At 42.6% G+C, this 20,047-nt stretch overlaps 1 protein-coding gene across 11 annotated transcripts in view; it reads left to right on the top strand.

Annotated features, from left to right (window-relative positions):
• TENM4 (teneurin transmembrane protein 4) overlaps nucleotides 1-20,047 on the top strand; it is a 2,292,082-nt gene that overhangs the window by 938,407 nt on the left and 1,333,628 nt on the right. The gene's annotated exons all lie outside the window — the stretch shown is intronic.

Genomic DNA, 20,047 nt, shown 5'->3' with positions numbered 1-20,047 from the left:
TTCTTTATTAGTAGGGACAGTTGCATAAAAGTAGATTCCATTTTTCTTATCAGTTCACATTCTAGATTTACTGATATTGGAGAACGTGTTCATTGAATTTGTCAGTTCTCCTTTGAAATATCTTTACAATAATAATTGTCCCCTTCCCCGGCTCAGCATTTCTGACTACTTCTCTCTAGTTCCTCCTACGTCCAGGTGGTGAAATACTGGCTTCACTGAAGCCAATGGGAGCTTTGTCATTGACCTCAGTGGGGCCAGGAGTTCACCCAGAGTCTACTGTTCAGACTATTGCTGGAGATGGTCAAGTATCTTGTTGTTCAAAGAAAAGAAAACTGTATACAGCTGTCAAGCTTCCTCCCCCACTCTGAACTCTAGGGTATAGATGTGGGGACCTGCATGAAAACCTCCTAAGCTTACTTTTACCAGCTTAGGTTAAAACTTCCCCAAGGTACAAATTAATTTTATCCTTTGTCCTTGGAATAACCACTGCCACCACCAAACTCTAACTGGGTTTACTGGGAAACGTAGTTTGGACATGTCTTTCCCCCCCAAAATCCTCCCAACCCTTGCACCCCACTTCCTGGGAAAGGTTTGGTAAAAATCCTCACCAATTTGCATAGGTGACCACAGACCCAAACCCTTGGATCTGAGAACAATGAAAAAGCATTCAGTTTTCTTACAAGAAGACTTTTAATAGAAATAGAAGTAAATAGGAGTAAAGGAATCACCCCTGTAAAATCAGGATGGTAGGTACCTTACAGGGTAATTAGATTCAAAACATAGAGAATCCCTCTAGGCAAAACCTTAAGTTACGAAAAAGACACACAGACAGAAATAGTCATTCTATTCAGCACAATTCTTTTCTCAGCCATTTAAAGAAATCATAATCTAACGCATACCTAGCTAGATTACTTACTAAAAGTTCTAAGACTCCATTCCTGGTCTATCCCCAGCAAAGCAGCGTACCGACAGACACAGACCCTTTGTTTCTCTCCCTCCTCCCAGCTTTTGAAAGTATCTTATCTCCTCATTGGTCATTTTGGTCAGGTGCCAGCGAGGTTACCTTTAGCTTCTTAACCCTTTACAGGTGAGAGGATTTTTCCTCTGGCCAGGAGGGATTTTAAAGGGGTTTACCCTTCCCTTTATATTTATGACAACAGCAGTGATGCACCACCTAGAAAATGCAGTTACCTCCCTTACCACGGCCAGTGAAACTTATGTCCACTGCGCTGGCATTGCCACGTGTAATTTATCCGGTTGATCGGTGGGGGGAAGCGCTGTCCCTGAAAGAGACAACTCAATGAGATGACACAGAGATGGTCCCTGCCTCAGAGGGCTTACCATTGGAAGGCACAGGAGGTACAGTGATATTTTAACCAAGATTTATTCAGTCTTCTATGGGTTGTTTAATAGTGATGTTGTATCTGTCTGGAATATTACTGTTCAAAATGTAGCCCACAACGTTGCCAGTTGGCTCATGACCCACTCTCATTTGCAGTCATCTTGTGCAATTCACTGGTAACCACAACCCCAGCCAGACCACACATCTCAGTATGGAATAGTTCATGTTGGGAACCATAGTGTCTGGTTGAAAACAAAGGGAGTTGCGGTTTGCTCCATTTTCTGTAGAATTAGGTGTCACTGACAAGTTCCTGGTAAGTGGCACCACTTGGCTTCTCCTGCCATAGATTCTGGATTAGTTTATGCCACGATAGTATACAGGTTGCCATTACGGGAGGGGAGCCACTTTCTAAAAGGCAAAAGTCTCCATTTTGAATATCTGATTAGGTGCTAAAAATACACAGTTCCACAGTCACACAGGAAGGCTTTTTAGAATAAAACAAACCAACAACAACATCGTAATGGAGAGGAAGTGACCATAAAATTTGGAAAAATAGAGAAGCTGATAGCAATTAACACAAATCAACCTATAGAAAATGCATACCGTTGATAAAGAAAGCTGAAGGTATCCTTTACAAATCTATGGCCAGTAGGGTTAAGGACAATAAAAAGGAATTCTTCAAATATATCAGGAGCAAACAAAATTCTAACAAGGTGATAGCTCTGATAGATAAGGATGGTAAAACTATCAATCATTATGCAGAAAAGTCAGCACATTCAATAAATATTTCTGTTCTGTATTCGTAAAGAAGCAGATTGATGTATTCATATCTTACACTGGTAAGGAAATACTTTTTATGACATCAGTATCTAGGGATGATGTTAAACAGCTGCTATTAAAGTTAAACATTTTTAAATTAGCAGGACTTGATAATGTGCACCCAAAAGTAATAAAGGAACTGGCTGAGAAGATCACTGTATCATTTTAAATAAATCTTGGGACACTGCTAAAGTTCTGAGTGTGACGGTTCTCAGGGTACCCAAGACTCTGAGTCAACTTGTTACCCTCTGCCTCCAGAATGAGGAAGTCTTGCCTGTGACTTGCTAGGTATCAGCTCCCTACCACCACCAGCCTTTCAGCCACTCATGCACTCTTCCTGGGCTGTGCCAACCCTATCTGCCTTGTAGGTTAACAACAGGTACACCCCAGTCCCTGAGTCCCTTTGAAGCGTTCCTCAGTGATATCCAACACCTGGCACTGGCTACTCACAGAATTCCAAGTTCCTCTGCCTCCAAGGAACCACTCTACCCCAGTTTACTAGTTTGACCTTAAACCCCCATTCCTACATAACACACAGCACTTGTAATAAACAATCCTCTTTTTCTTTTAAGAAAGGATAGACATTTTATTAGAAACAAGAGAAAATGACAGAAACCAATGGTTACAATACAAAACAAAATCATAGAACACAAACCTGAGTCTACACTTATTGACAGTTACCTTTCCTATCTACTAAAATAGGTTCCCCGCCCCCATAAAGTTCAATCTGGCTGGTTTCACAGGAACCAGGATCCAATTTTTCATGAGAACTCCCTTGCCCCTCAAGATGTCTCCTCAGTGAATGGATCCATAGTGCTTTCTCCCCCCTTGGTTTGTTATACTGAATAATCTTTTGTCTTTATTCATAAATAGTGTGAGTCTCTGTTGTAATATTCCTTTTTTCACCTCCAAGTGGTTTTGGTTGTTTGCAGTTGTCTCTGATGGCTTTCCATTGATAGTCTTGGGCTGGGGCAAGGCTAGATTACATGGGTTGGTGTTTTTGTTGTGTTGTGGTGGTAGGCCCAACAAAGAAAGTAACAGAACGCTGCTAGCCGTCACCTACAGCCCACAACTAAAACCTCTCCAGTGCATCATCAAGGATCTACAACCTATCCTGAAGGACGACCCATCACTCTCACAGATCTTGGGAGACAGGCCAGTCCTTGCTTACAGACAACCCCCCAAACCTGAAGCAAATACTCACCAGCAACTACACACCACACAACAAAAACACCAACCCAGGAACTAAACCCTGCAACAAACCCCGGTGCCAACTCTGTCCACATATCTATTCAAGGGACACCATCATAGGACCTAACCTCATCAGCCACACCATCAGGAGCTCGTTCACCTGCATATCTAGCAATGTGATATATGCCATGATATGCCAGCAATGCCGCTCTGCCATGTACATTGGCCAAACTGGACAGTCTCTATGCAAAAGAATAAATGGATACAAATCTGACATCAGGAATTATAACGTTCAAAAACCAGTAGGAGAACACTTCAATCTCCCTGGTCACTCAATAACAGATCTAAAAGTGACAATTCTTCAACAACAAAAATTCAAAAACAGACTCCAATGTCAAACTGCAGAACTGAAATTAATTTGCAAACTAGACACCATCAAATTAGGCCTGAATAAAGACTGGGAGTGGTTGGGTCATTACAAAACCTAATTTCCCATACTAATTTCCCCCTACTGTTACTCACACCTTCTTGTCAACTGTTTGAAATGGGGCATTCTTATTACCACTACAAAAGTGATTTTTCCTCCCTTGGTATCCTACTGTTAATTGAATTGTCTCGTTAGACTGACCTCCCACTTGGTAAGGCAACTCCCAACTTTTCATGTGCTGTGTATTCATACCTGCTACTGTATTTTCCACTCCATGCATCTGATGAAGTGGGTTCTAGCCCATGAAAGCTTGTGCCCAAATAAATACGTTAGTCTCTAAGGTGCCACAAGGACTCCTCATTGTTAATACTGATGTTAATTTCCTGTTCCTAAAAACTGGTTTGCACGACAGGTGGGCTCCTGAGTTTAACCCATGGGTGACTGCAATTTTGTGGTAGGTGAACTGATTCCTATAAGCACAGTTCCTATAGTACCTTTCCAGATGGTAGAGGTTATATAAATGGAATGAGTTGTTCTAAATCTCATGGATAAACCAGTCTTCCTTCTTAAAATGTTTTATTCTTTACCAAAATTATAATCCATATTTTGGTAAAGAATAAAATATTCTTTATTTTATTTAATATTTAATAATATTAATAATATTAATATAATATTAATAATAATTAATAGGACATATTTAAGAAGTCCTTCAGCATTTGAATTAAACATGAGTTGAGGAATTATATTCTTAAAAAAACCCAACCAAACAAAACACACAGGTTTGGTGATATAAAGTGTTGTACCCACCATTATAGCACCTTAGGCAGGCCGTAAGACAGCAGATTTAAAACTCTAATGAAACTTGGGAGTATGTGTACCATTTTTTGTTCTCATTACTATCCTTGTCATGAGAACAAATTCATATTGTTCATCTCCTTCTTGCATTACAATCTCAGTCACCAAAATTAGGTGCCAGAATTTAAATCCCTCATATATTCTGTGGAATAAGAAACTGTGCCACGGTGACCTTTTCAATGTTCTCTAATTTGATTGGCTCATCATTGCTGGCTCCTCAGCTTCTGTGACCTGAGAAAGAAGTGGAAATGAAGAGTCAGTGTACAGAATGCTGCAAAGGTTAACTAGTGCAGCGTGGCATTGTGTTTCATAGATGCTGCTGGGTATTAAAACTCTGTCTTCTCTGTGCGATAAAGATTGTAATGAGAACAGGCAATAGTACAATATAATTCCATTCTTGTGACAAGTGGAAGGAGTTTGAGACTGAATGTCTCTCGGGCTTGGAAATAAGTTATAGAGTCTTTCACCTCTAAGATAGTGGTTCAGCTCCAGCTGATGCCTGAATGGGAGTGAAATTTGGTTGCAATCCAATGACTGTTTAGCAGTGAAAGGAGTCTGGTGGACTCAAGCCAGTTCTTGGGGCACAAGTGTCCACACTGGGAAAAAAACATTAACAATTTTCATTCATGAGCACCCTTGCTGGTGGTTGAGTAGCGAGGTCAAGAAATAGAATTAGCTATGGAGCCTGGCATACTTTCTTATCCCTACTGGAAAAGAAAATGAACATTGGATCAATGGAATAGAGCTGTGATGGGCAAAGCTCTAAAGATCCAGCCAGACCAGACAAGCATCTAAGATTCTGTATACTTATGCAAAAATCCTGAGTGCAAAATTAACAGAAAATGTTGTGAGAACAGACCCTCTCATGCCAACGTGTAACTTCTATCTCTTGTCCCATGCCCAGGTAAAACCCAGAAGTGGCAATGATAAGTCACGCAAAATGTTCCTTACTATAGATTTTCTCTTGGAATGATTTCAGTGGGGTAAATTAGATAATGTGTGCCAACCTATGTGGTTACTCTGCATACTCATTTATATAGAACTCCAAGCGATCAGATTTTTTTTAAATGTTCAGCATTGGTCTAATTCTGCTCCCGTTGAAGTTAATGGGAGTTTTACTATTGATTTTAATGGGAGCATATTTAGGCCAATGCTGAGTGCATTTGAACCCCCACCCAATGAATTTACAATCTAAGGTCCTAATGCCTCAACCTCATATAGTCAGGCAGACCTATATGCCTGCTCAGACTTCAGTGGGGTTACATACCAGTGCTGAGGTCCATGCATGCTCATGAGTTTGCAGCATCAGGGCCTGAATTACACAAGACAAACCAACAAAAGACAAGAAAAGACTGCTGTATGGTCAATTGTCATTATTTTATCATGAGTCTTGCAATATCTAGCACTTTTTCTTAAAGCCCTGACCACTGGAATCAAGAGATTGCATGAGAATCTCAGCTTTCATTTTAAAACAAGTAAATTTATCTCTCTCATGGTTACAGAGATATGCTTGAAAAGGTGAGGCGAGTGAACCCTAAAGAAAAACAAAATGTACTTTAAAAACCCTTGTGATACTTAAACCAATCTTCTGATTTTGGGGAGGCTGACTTGATCATTTTTGACTGCCTGGGGTTGACAACACTGAGATCGTGGATAACAGCTGAGGAAAAGGAGGGCATAGGGATTGTTGATGATGCTGATGTGATAAGAGACAGAAAGTCAGTGGGGGGACTCAAAAGGCATGTGTTTGACACAAAGCAAGGGGACAAAATGACTTTTAGCAGTGATATTTTCAATAGGCAGGAGGAGATGGAGACTAGTGAGATGTAGGGAGACCAGAAGGATAAGTTTACATTGATCATGGTGAGAAATGACTAGCATGTGGACAAGTTCTTTCGAAATGGAGATAGTGAGGAAAAGGCAGGTTTTGGTGCTGGAGAGTTATAAGTGGCAGGACTTGGAGGCAGACTGGATGGGAGCTGAGGGAGAGAGAAGTATGGCGCCTACACAAAGTTTGCAGGCCTGGGACATGAGGGGTTGTCCCTGGAGATAGAGGCAGGAGGAAAGGGTTTAGGAAAAATGATAAATTCAGCTTGGGTGAGTCTGAGTGCGAAATGGCTGAACATTGAAGGGGAACTGTCAGAGAGAGAACTTGAGATGTGGGAGAGGTTGTGGGTAGAGAGGTACATTTAGAAGACACCAGCATAAAGGAGGTAGTTAAAACAATGGGAGAAGAGAACACAGATTATAAATGGAGTCCAGGAGCAGAGAAGCCATAATTCTAACATATTTCAGTGGATGTGGATGTACCTTACATAAGTGAGGCTTATCATACTTGTAATGCTGTTAGCCCTGATGTCCTGGTCAAATCCCATTTCCAGTAATTACATCTTATCTTCCCATGTTCTCCTGTCTACAATGTCTATCAACAGTGACTATAGACTGTATAATATGTAGTGTTTCAAAAGCTCTTTGGGATCCTTTGGGATGAAAATTACTCCATTAATGTAAGATATAATTATCCTGCTGACTGTGTTCTCACCCTTGATGTATGTGTGTAATTCCTATTCATGTTGGGAATAATGTACTGGAATTTAGAGGAGAATAGGCCATCATATGCATTCAAACTAATATAAACAACTTGACATGTATGCTCTTCTTGGAGATCCTTAATATGCAGTATTTTCAATAGATAAAAACATTTATATCAAGGGACTATCATTTGAAAGGACATCTTATCATTCTGTAACATATGTATAGTTTAAAAACTAATATACGTACTACAGTATCATTAGTACCCTTCCTATGATATAGAGTCTTTCATTTTAAAAAGCATCTTGTCTATAATTTAAAAGTGCTAAAACTTAGAGCTGAAAAGAAGTGTAGAGCCTTTATGTACTGTGTCATAAATATAAAGGGAAGGGTAAACCCCTTTAAAATCCCTCCTGGCCAGAGAAAAAAAAATCCTCTCATCTGTAAAGGGTTAAGAAGCTAAAGGTAACCTCGCTGGCACCTGACCAAAATGACCAATGAGGAGACAAGATACTTTCAAAAGCTGGGAGGAGGGAGAGAAACAAAGGGTCTGTGTGTCTGTCTATATTCTGTCTTTGCCGGGGATAGACCAGGAATGGAGTCTTAGAACTTTTAGTAAGTAATCTAGCTAGGTACGTGTTAGATTATGATTTCTTTAAATGGCTGAGAAAAGAACTGTGCTGAATAGAATAACTATTTCTGTCTGTGTATCTTTTTTGTAACTTAAGGTTTTGCCTAGAGGGGTTCTCTATGTTTTGAATCATAGAATCATAGAATATCAGGGTTGGAAGGGACCTCAGTAGGTCATCTAGTCCAACCCCCTGCTCAAAGCAGGACCTATCCACAATGAAATCATCCCAGCCAGGGCTTTGTCAAGCCTGACCTTAAAAACTTCTAAGGAAGGAGATTCCACCACCTCCCTAGGCAACGCATTCCAGTGTTTCACCACCCTCCTGGTGAAAAAGTTTTTCCTAATATCCAACCTAAACCTCCCGCACTGCAACTTGAGACCATTACTCCTTGTCCTGTCCTCTTCCACCACTGAGAATAGTCTAGAACCATCCTCTCTGGAACCACCTCTCAGGTAGTTGAAAGCAGCTATCAAATCCCCCCTCATTCTTCTCTTCCGCAGACTAAACAATCCCAGTTCCCTCAGCCTCTCCTCATAAGTCATGTGTTCCAAACCCCTAATCATTTTTGTTGCCCTTCGCTGGACTCTTTCCAATTTATCCACATCCTTCTTGTAGTGTGGGGCCCAAAACTGGACACAGTACTCCAGATGAGGCCTCACCAATGTCGAATAGAGGGGGAAGATCACGCCCCTCGATCTGCTCGCTATGCCCCTACTTATACATCCCAAAATGCTATTGGCCTTCTTGGCAACAAGGGCACACTGCTGACTCATATCCAGCTTCTCGTCCACTGTCACCCCTAGGTCCTTTTCTGCAGAATCTAATTACCCTGTAAGGTATCTACCATCCTGATTTTACAGGGGGGATTTCTTTATTTCTATTTACTTCTATTTTTTATTAAAAGTCTTCTTGTAAAAAACTGAATGCTTTTTCATTGTTCTCAGATCCAAGGGTTTGGGTCTGTGGTCACCTATGCAAATTGGTGAGGCTTTTTATCCAACATTTCCCAGGAAAGGGGGGGTGCAAGTGTTGGGAGGATTGTTCATTGTTCTTAAGATACAAGGGTCTGGGTCTGTAGTCACCTAGGCAAATTGGTGAGGCTTTTTACCAAACCTTGTCCAGGAAATGGGGTGCAAGGTTTTGGGAAGTATTTTGGGGGGGAAAGACATGTCCAAACAGCTCTTCCCCAGTAACCAGTATTAGTTTGGTGGTGGTACCGGCCAATCCAAGGACAAAGGGTGGAATATTTTGTACCTTGAGGAAGTTTTGACCTAAGCTGGTAAAGATAAGTTTAGGAGGTTTTTCATGCAGGTCCTCACATCTGTACCCTAGAGTTCAGAGTGGGGGAGGAACCTTGACATTCTGTAAAGGTGAATGAGTGATCATTGCACTGGTAAGAATAGAGTCTCAAAGTGCTTTACAAATACTGGATAAAATAAACACCTCTGAAGTACGGTAAGTGTGAGGTCATTTTTCATATGGGAAAACTGAGGCCCAGAGATGTTAAAGTGGCTTGTCCAGGATCACACAGTGTCTGACTGCCGGGGTTTGTGCTTACACAGTACTAGATAGGAGGTGGGGAATATCTCTTCCAGGCTTCAGTTTCCTACCACAGGAAGTGTAGCAATCCAGGTCTAGCATCTGTATGTCTGTTATCAATATTGTATGGGAAACTCAGGTCTTGAAAGTAACATCCACTCTCTGGCCATATTTGTGAAACTGTGGTTCTTCTAGCCAAGAACCAAATGAATCCAGCTACAGTGCAAGGCGGTGTTAGACTTTAGTATGGCAAAACAAGGTACAGTCTGTCCATAAGAAGAACAGAAAGAAAATTGCAAAGAAAAAACTCTAAGGAGGAAGAAAAATCCCTCTCCTTGGTTCATTCAGCCTGTTACAGTTCAGGGCAACTGCACCTGTTTTCCCCCCTCCATGGTCCAACAAGGGCTCCCATTCAAAGGCTTCTGGCTCCCCAGTCATCACCTCTCTTGAGCAGAGACATGTCTCGGTCTCCCTCCTGTCCAGGATGCAGAGTTCACTGCATACACTGAATTCCCCAGAAAGTCAGACTGCCTAAGCAGGCCTGTGTTGCCTTCGCTCCGGAGGCTATAAACTGTATAATTGCCCATAGGTATGTTACCACACATCCCTTTCTAGCAAGCAGATTTATATTTAAGGTAAAAGCATTACAGAGAAAATATTAAAACAATAAAAGGACCTATCCACATGCTAACCAGAAATTACCCCAACTCCAACCATGGCTGTGGCAGGTAAACAGTCCTTCAAACCCTGCACAGGGGGTTTTCTGTGGTTACAAGTGTTGGATATAGATATTCTAAAGGCCTATACTTTAAGAATGTAGGTATATGTTTATCATTTAGTTAGTAATAGAGGTATACAAGAAAGAATCTGTGTAAGGGCCTTCTCTCACTGTGACAGTCTGAGGCCCTGTTCTTAGGCCAATGCCTTTGGCTAAGCAGCAGAGGCAGCCAAGCTGGGAAGCGACCGGTCACATCCTCACATTCCAAACTAGTCAATACGGGGCTGTTAGGAAGGTGATCCGATCTATCACCTCCAGAGAAAAGGAAGAGCCTAGAAGATGTAAAAGGAAATTTAGGTTGATAGTTTTCTGTCTGGTAAGAACTCAACTTATCAATAGACACAGCTGGGAAACCCTTATGTCTTTATAGATGTAGTTGTGAAATCCTCACTTCTGTATTGTTTTGCCCACTTTGCTATTGTTTATTTGCATGGTCTCTGTCTGGTTCTGTGATTGTTTCTGTCTGCTGTATAATTAACTTTGCTGGGTGTAAACTAATTAAGGTGGTGGGATATACGTGGTTATCATCATGCTAATCATGTTACAATATGTTAGGATTGGTTAGTTAAATTTCAGTAGAATGATTGGTTAAGGTATAGCTAAGAATATTACTATATAAATTAGGGGCAAACAGGAAGTAAGTTGGGATTCGAAAATAAGGAAAAAGGAATTTAGATTTAAGCTTGCTGGAAGTTCACCAATAAGCATCGAATTGTTTGCACCTTCGGACTTCGGGTAGTGTTGCTCTCTGTTCATGAGAGAAGGACCAGGGAAGTGGGAGAGTGAAGGAATAAGCTCTCTAACAACAAGTTCATAACACTTTTTGCTCAGAACAAAAAACCCCCATGAATCTGTGAGTCCCTCCTTTATACAGCCTTGGTCTTTGATCTGGAAATACATAATTCATAGACAATAGGTTTCACCTCAGGATGCAGCTTCCAAACACTGAGTCCAGATGTGGAAATTTGTATTCCCCTTCTCCCAATATTTCCTAGGAAACCCACTCAGTCTTTTTTTATCTCAAACATTCCTTCTTGTCTGGTCTATTGTATGAGTCCTTCGAAACTCATAACACTTTCCAGGGTTCACATTAGTCATATCTCCCCTCACCCCCTGAACCATCACATACAATCCCGTAATAATGCATAAACATTTGCATTTTAATACAATGAACTCCTAAGATATTTAAACTTAATTCAATCAAGTTTGTTCAGGATATTGCAGGAAACTGCATAGCTGTCACACAGCCATGTGGAGCAAGGTAGGAGGGGAAGGTGAAAAAGTTTGAGAGGTTCACAGGATGCAAGTAGGTTGTCAGGATATCTTCTTCAACTGGATACATGGATGGTCTGTAAACTCCTCCTTGGAAGCAGTTCTCATCCATGCAAATTAATGGGGCTGGCTAGAAAGCAAGATTTCCATTTTGTAAAAAAAAACTGTAGTTTCAAAAGGTGTTTTTGTTTGACATTGGGACAAAACTGTGACCTTGCAAAAGATTTTTCATGAAAATATATGACAGACGCCTACCTCCTCAGACTCACCAATAGCCCAGTGGTCAGGGCCCTCACCTCAGATGTGGGACACCTGGCTTCCATTCACTGCTCGTCCTTAGTCAGAGCAGGGCCTTGTAGCGGAGTCTCCCACATCCCAGGTGACTGCCCTGACTACTGGCTGTTCTGGGACGGGGGCTGATCTCTCCTTCCCTCTCCAGAAATTCCATTCTAACTCTGAGAATTTCCTGACTAGCTCTCCAAATGAGCCCGTGTACACATTTTAGGTGGGATTTTCAAAAGCTTTCATCTAACTTTACTCCTGTTAAAGTCCGTAGGAGTTTACTGTTCATTTCAGTGGAGAGATAGTTAGTCCAACACAATGTGTCTGAAACTCACAATCTTAAGGGCTTATGTTGATATGAGTTCCGTGGCAAAACCTGGAAATATTCTTCTTCAAGTGCAAAAACCATTTGGAGAGGCCTGTCATACATTCTCAGTTCTCATACCTCTTTTGGTGGAGCAAGGCAGCACTTAAGAGTTAGAGCTAAATTCAACAAAAGGGCGGGGGGGAACACCTATCTGAACCATCCAGGTTTGTATATGCTAAATATGTTCAATCCTAACCCTTAATGTTACCTTGGTGCATTTTGTGTTCCTTGCAATAGATCGGAGTCATCACTCCATTTTAATTAATAGAAGGGGGTTATTTGGTGAGGCTGCTGGACAGAGACAGACTGTTTTTAGTTTCTGAAGAAATGCTGTATCGTTGGTAGTTTTGTTTATGCCAAAAGAAAAGGAGTACTTGTGGCACCTTAGAGCATAAGCTTTCGTGAGCTACAGCTCACGAAAGCTTATGCTCAAATAAATTGGTTAGTCTCTAAGGTGCCACAAGTACTCCTTTTCTTTTTGCGAATATAGACTAACACGGCTGTTACTCTGAAACCTTTGTTTATGCAGTAGTTGGGAGAGAAGCTGTAACAAACAGCAGAGAGATTGCTCAGTGCTTTAGTTCTACATGTGGAGGCAGTTCTTGAGACAAAGCAGATTCCTAGGAAATGGGCATCGGTGAGATTTCTGGAGGCAGGGATTCCATGCATGCTGTTTGTGACCACCCCTGGTCTTATGTATATGTGTTCATAAAGCCAATTATACTTACACCCAGATACCACATCACTGATTTCTCCTCCACTGAGAGTCGACCATCAAAGCCCCAGAATTCTGCTACCAACTGGCAGATGGGCAATACTGGTGTCATCACTGGAGGTTTTTAAGAACAGATTTGACAAATACTTGCCAGGAATGGTCTAGTTATTACTTACTTCTGCCTTGAGTGCAGGGGATTGGATTAGATGATCTCTCAATGTCCCTTCCAGTCCTACACTTCTATGATTATCTTGGTCAGTGCAGCTCAGATGTGTTGCACATGGCTGGAATGAGTGGGAAGCACCACAGAGCTGCAGTCCTGATTGGGACATTTATGCCCTACTGCAATATGAATAACAATACACCAAACTTCTATTCCAGGTCCTGATCCTGAAGTCAGTGGTGGTTTTGCAAGTGGCTTCTAGAGGAACTGTAGTTGGCTCCAGAAAAATAGTGTTCCATCATATTTGATCAAAATTATTTTCAGAGCTGGCATTTGAGTTATCTTGGAATCTCATTAATAATAATCCCTAAAATGGTATATCAGCCATCTTTATTCACTTCCTGCTCATTCATTCTCACCACAAGGTGGCAATAGAGAAGCTCCTATACATTAGAGCTCACTGTCCACAATGATGCTTTTAGAGTGGGCTGGAGGATGACAATTCTGTTTCACAACTTTTAATGTTTCTCAATTTGCTTGTGTTTCACATGGGAATGGAAACCAAACCTTTCAAATGTTTTCATGAAACCGGATTGTGTCAAAACGTAAGCTTTCAGATGGAAATGGTCATGTTTCGATTCAAGTCTCTCTGAGTGACTGGAGAATCCACCCTTGATGTCAGACACCTTACCCTTGAAAACTTCATCAAAATCCATACATTTCTGCAGAATGTATCCGTTTCAATGAAATAACACAGTTGAACAACAACAACAAAATTCTCAAATGTTTTGGCCAGCTCCAGACATAAGCTCTTGAAATGAACATTTTGCTGCTGAAAAACCCATCTGCTCTTCTAACATGTTATTCCACTCATGACTTTAAACACAGAACAGCAGTCTGCAGATGTTTTCAATAAGATATTTCTACTAGCCAGTATAGTGCGTAATAATGTTTGAATTGAAAACAACGATGAAAAGACAAGTCCGGTGCTCTGATTAGATCAGCTTAGATTTCTGAGTTTCTCTTAGTAGGTGGCAGGATTCTCCTGGCTGTTTCACCCCCTTCCTAGTGCACTGCATTCATCAGTTCCTATAGTCTCTGCAACTCACTGGTTTGTGGATTACCCTTCCACAGGAAGTTCTTACATAACTTGTCCTGGAATGTTTCATTTTCTCTGCTCACTTCTTCTTTGTTGGCCTCATCCAGGTATTTAACATTGGTTGCAGTTATGCCGCCCTGAAGCATCAGAATTCCAAATGTCTGCAGGGCATTTCTTGCTCTGCAGTGTGAATGCCATTCAATAACACTGGCAGTTATTTAAGGATCCAAGACCAAGATTTCCAAAGTGACGAGTGACCGAGTGCCTAATTTTTGACACCTGAGAAAGTGCTTGGTTTTCAGAAAGTGCTGAGCACTCACTCTGAAAATCAAGCCCCTTTAAAGTGACTCAGGTTGGGCACCCAAAAATTACTAGTTACTCATGGTAATTGGGCCCAAGACGGCATGGTTCTCATTCTGTGGTAGGTATTTTTTCTGCCTTCATCTCCATAGGTTTGTGTCATATTTTATTTTTGTTCCCTTTATCCTTTCCATACAGTCACATTGAGTTATTACATAAATCTGCTAGGAAATTGCATATTGGTGTTTCTCTATTTTTTAATCATGTCACCTCATCTTTTGAGCATTTTGTCCCCAGGCATTACAGTTTTGTATGAACACAAAGTATCTCCCATCTGTTCCACACAGAAGCTCACTTCTATTTCCCACTTGCACTTAGTATATGAAAGCATGTCACCCACATTTAACGTTTTATGAAGGACTAAAACAGCTCTGTCGTGCTAATGCCGCTTTTGGTTGTCTGCTTGGTAACGGACTTCTACAGGGGCATGCCATATCTTTTGGCATTAGCTTTGAGGAGGGTGGTTTGGATTTAGATCACCTGTAAATCAGCTTGTGAAGCTGCCTGCTGCAGCACTTCTGTTAACAAGATACAGAGATAGGAATCATTTCTCCCAATGCTCACTCCTTCCAGCAGCCCACAGTCAAACTAGCTCATGGTGTCTGGGCAGCATTGCTTGAATTCCCACTGTCCAGCAAATCTTGAACCTGACCAAGCTCGGAGCACACCTTCAACTCCTCTTGCTTAGCACCTGGAAGAATCGAGTGAGCACCTTGCAGGATCAGACCCTTTCAGACACAGTGCCTGGGCTTTTTCCCTTTGAAATGAAGCAGTGGGCTTGTATGATGGAATTTTCAAAAGCACTCGGCCCTGGCTTAAGTTTGCTCCCCACAGCAATCAATGTGGAAACACCCCTGGAGTTGAGCAGGAACAGAATTAGGCCACTGTTGAACTCATGTGAAAATACCGTCCATCGCAATACACAAGAGGCAGGGCTTGGATGGAGTAAAAACAAAGAGGATTCTCAACATAGACACTAGTGCCGCCAGTCACTCTAGCTTGTAGACTAAGGACCACAGCTCATGCTGCATAAGGTCTGCTGAAGTGCTGGCCCAGAGTCAGTAATCATGGAGTGGACTTTGGCCCTCGCTACCAAACTTGCTCCGCTCCCAGAAGAGTGGTTGGGAGATGGGAGGGAAGAATCCCACAACAGCAACTCCCTGTGGCCAATGCAAGGAGCAGCACTGACAGGCTTTGTAGACAGCAACATCTCCAGCAAAGTCATTTTTTATCTCGCGTTTTGGATAGTGAAGATAAAGCTTTGTCAAGTCGTGAGTGCACTGATTGGCATTAGTTAGGAAATTTATTACTGCTGTGAAGGATTTATTTCATGTCGACATGGTGCAGTGTGCTGTACAGTCCACCACACACTTCTGGTCCAGGGCCTTGTATCCATTCCACCAGCACTGAAAAGCTCAGTGGGAAAACATCAAGCAGTTTGCTTTCAGAAATCCTTTCCTTCTCCACAGCTCTGCCAGGAGTTTGAATGTTTTCCCACGCAACTCTGCCACTCTCATGCCACTAACCATACAATATGCACATTGGTGCTTGTGGAGTAGAGGGAGTAATGCACTGTTGACACTAATAGATGCATTCCTTCAATGAGGGGCCAACTGGGGCTTTAAGCCACTCTTGCAGCATACAGGTCCTGGAGCCAGTCTGGAATTGAATGAGCGCTTCATCTAAGTGAGAACCTGATCCTGTGTCCATTGAGGTCAGTGGAAAGCGGGCTTCGGATTGCATCCTTCAAACAGTCCTAACTTATCCTTAGCTCATTCCAACAGCTAGGAATAGCTCAAGCACAAAGGCCCTTCCCCCTTATACCATGTGCAGTGAAGTGGGGTAGCACACAGCCATGCTGACATTCTCCATATGCAGGAGAAATGCCCAGCTGTCAAAATCCACCTGAGGAGCACACGGGGCTTTAGTGGACCCCCAAAACAAGCACCACATTTCTTTCTTTACTCTTGACTGCAGCATTGTGTCTTCCCTTCCCACGCCTGTGCCATACTGCGGCATCTCAGCATCCAAATGAAAAAAGTTTTCTGTGTGTGCGAGTGGATTCTTTTTGGAAGAGCACGTTATAGAATATCTTAAACCTGATTCACGAGGAAAACTGCACACGAATGAGAGGCCTGTATAATTATTCATATTTACTTAAAGGACCCATGCCAGTCTCAGGCAAACTGTGAAAAATATAATATTTTGCTAAATCCCTATTAAACTATCATGTATTCCTTTCCCATCGTTGCTAATTACTAGGATATTTGTGTGCAAACAGAAGCTTTCTCTCTTTTTTCTCTAATTGAAATTTTACTTTAGGCAAACAGAAAGGAGGAAATTAAAAGTAATATATATGCATGTACAGAGGCAATAGAGATTAGCGCCTTGCTCTAAAGGAGCAACTCCTTCCTTTGTGAACCTTTTTTCAGAGTAACAGCCGTGTTAGTCTGTATTCGCAAAAAGAAAAGGAGGACTTGTGGCACCTTAGAGACTAACCAATTTATTTGAGCATGAGCTTTCGTGAGCTACAGCTCACTTCATCGGATGCATACCGTGGAAACTGCAGCAGACTTAATATACACACAGAGAATATGAAACAATACCTCCTCCCACCCCACTGTCCTGCTGGTAATAGCTTATCTAAAGTGATCATCAAGTTGGGCCATTTCCAGCACAAATCCAGGTTTTCTCGCCCTCCACCCCCCCACACAAATTCACTCTCCTGCTGGTGATAGCCCATCCAAAGTGACAACTCTCCACACAATGTGCATGACAATCAAGTTGGGCCATTTCCTGCACAAATCCAGGTTCTCTCACCCCCCCACCCCCCTCCCAAAAACCACACACACAAACTCACTATCCCGCTGGCAATAGCTCATCCAAAGTGACCACTCTCCCCACAATGCGCATGATAATCAAGGTGGGCCACCCCCAGCACAAATCCAGGCCTTCTCACCCCCCCCACCTCCATACACACACAAACTCACTTTCCTGCTGGCAATAGCTCATCCAAACTGACCACTCTCAAAGTTTAAATCCAAGTTAAACCAGAACATCTGGGGGGAGGGGGGTAAGGAAAAAACAAGGGGAAATAGGCTACCTTGCATAATGACTTAGCCACTCCCAGTCTCTATTTAAGCCTAAATTAATAGTATCCAATTTGCAAATGAATTCCAATTCAGCAGTTTCTCGCTGGAGTCTGGATTTGAAGTTTTTTTGTTTTAAGATAGCAACCTTCATGTCTGTGATTGCGTGACCAGAGAGATTGAAGTGTTCTCCGACTGGTTTATGAATGTTATAATTCTTGACATCTGATTTGTGTCCATTTATTCTTTTACGTAGAGACTGTCCAGTTTGACCAATGTAAATGGCAGAGGGGCATTGCTGGCACATGATGGCATATATCACATTGGTGGATGTGCAGGTGAACGAGCCTCTGATAGTGTGGCTGATGTTATTAGGCCCTGTGATGGTGTCCCCTGAATAGATATGTGGACACAGTTGGCAACGGGCTTTGTTGCAAGGATAAGTTCCTGGGTTAGTGGTTCTGTTGTGTGGTATGTGGTTGTTGGTGAGTATTTGCTTCAGCTTGCGGGGCTGTCTGTAGGCAAGGACTGGCCTGTCTCCCAAGATTTGTGAGAGTGTTGGGTCATCCTTTCGGATAGGTTGTAGATCCTTAATAATGCGTTGGAGGGGTTTTAGTTGGGGGCTGAAGGTGACGGCTAGTGGCGTTCTGTTATTTTCTTTGTTAGGCCTGTCCTGTAGTAGGTAACTTCTGGGAACTCTTCTGGCTCTATCAATCTGTTTCTTTACTTCCGCAGGTGGGTATTGTAGTTGTAAGAAAGCTTGACAGAGATCTTGTAGGTGTTTGTCTCTGTCTGAGGGGTTGGAGCAAATGCGGTTGTATCGCAGAGCTTGGCTGTAGACGATGGATCGTGTGGTGTGGTCAGGGTGAAAGCTGGAGGCATGCAGGTAGGAATAGCGGTCAGTAGGTTTCCGGTATAGGGTGGTGTTTATGTGACAATTGTTTATTAGCACTGTAGTGTCCAGGAAGTGGATCTCTTGTGTGGACTGGACCAGGCTGAGGTTGGTGGTGGGATGGAAATTGTTGAAATCATGGTGAAATTCCTCAAGGGCTTCTTTTCCATGGGTCCAGATGATGAAGATGTCATCAATATAGCGCAAGTAGAGTAGGGGCTTTAGGGGACGAGAGCTGAGGAAGTGTTGTTCTAAGTCAGCCATAAAAATGTTGGCATACTGTGGGGCCAGGCGGGTACCCATAGCAGTGCCGCTGATCTGAAGGTATACATTGTCCCCAAATGTAAAATAGTTATGGGTAAGGACAAAGTCACAAAGTTCAGCCACCAGGTTAGCCGTGACATTATCGGGGATAGTGTTCTTGATGGCTTGTAGTCCATCTTTGTGTGGAATGTTGGTGTAGAGGGCTTCTACATCCATAGTGGCCAGGATGGTGTTATCAGGAAGATCACCGATGGATTGAAGTTTCCTCAGGAAGTCAGTGGTGTCTCGAAGGTAGCTGGGAGTGCTGGTAGCGTAGGGCCTGAGGAGGGAGTCTACATAGCCAGACAATCCTGCTGTCAGGGTGCCAATGCCTGAGATGATGGGGCGCCCAGGATTTCCAGGTTTATGGATCTTGGGTAGTAGATAGAATATCCCAGGTCGGGGTTCCAGGGGTGTGTCTGTGCGGATTTGATCTTGTGCTTTTTCAGGAAGTTTCTTGAGCAAATGCTGTAGTTGCTTTTGGTAACTCTCAGTGGGATCATAGGGTAATGGCTTGTAGAAACTCGTGTTGGAGAGCTGCCGAGCAGCCTCTTGTTCATATTCCGACCTATTCATGATGACAACAGCACCTCATTTGTCAGCCTTTTTGATTATGATGTCAGAGTTGTTTCTGAGGCTGTGGATGGCATTGCGTTCCGCATGGCTGAGGTTATGGGGCAAGTGATGCTGCTTTTCCACAATTTCAGCCCGTGCACGTCGGCGGAAGCAGTCTATGTAGAAGTCCAGTCTGCTGTTTCGACCTTCAGGAGGGGTCCACCTAGAACCTTGTGATGATGTTGCAATCCAGAGCTTGTGAATTCACCACTATGGAAGCAATTGTGAAATATATCACCTCCCTGAATAAATCAGAGAAGCTCTAGTTTAAACAGGAATTAATTCAGGGAAATCCAATGGCCTGTGCTATACAGGAGGTCAGACTCGATTATCACAGTGGTCCCTTCTGGCCTTAGAATCTATAAATAAATGGAAAGAAAAGATTCTGCCCACTGTGAACCGCACCATCCCTACCTTTCTTTCCTCGCTTCCACCCAAGATTACCTCCATCGTACGCAGACTGCATCAGAGCTCCTTTGCACTCTTACAAGTTCCCCTCTAATCTAGGCACCCTCTGCTATTGCAGCTAGTGAGTGGAGCTCACAGCAGCTCTGAAGCTGCTCTCAATTATGCCAGGGGGTGCTTTCTCCCCCTACTTGCTCCAGGGATTAAGGAAGCACAATGATGGATCTGTGTTACCTTAGCCCACTCTTTAGGTCCTGCACTGACTCAAACTTGGCCAAACCCTGTTTGTGCGCATAGTGATGCTGGACTAGAAGTGTCAACATATTATTGTTCTGTTTAAGTGCCAACCATGAGATTACCTCTCCTGAGA

The sequence above is a fragment of the Caretta caretta genome, chromosome 1 (genome assembly GCF_965140235.1).
Source record: "Caretta caretta isolate rCarCar2 chromosome 1, rCarCar1.hap1, whole genome shotgun sequence".
NCBI classification, from domain to species: Eukaryota; Metazoa; Chordata; order Testudines; family Cheloniidae; genus Caretta; species Caretta caretta.
The sequence above is the reverse complement of the archived record's forward strand: the minus strand, read 5'-3'. Positions and strand labels throughout refer to the sequence as shown.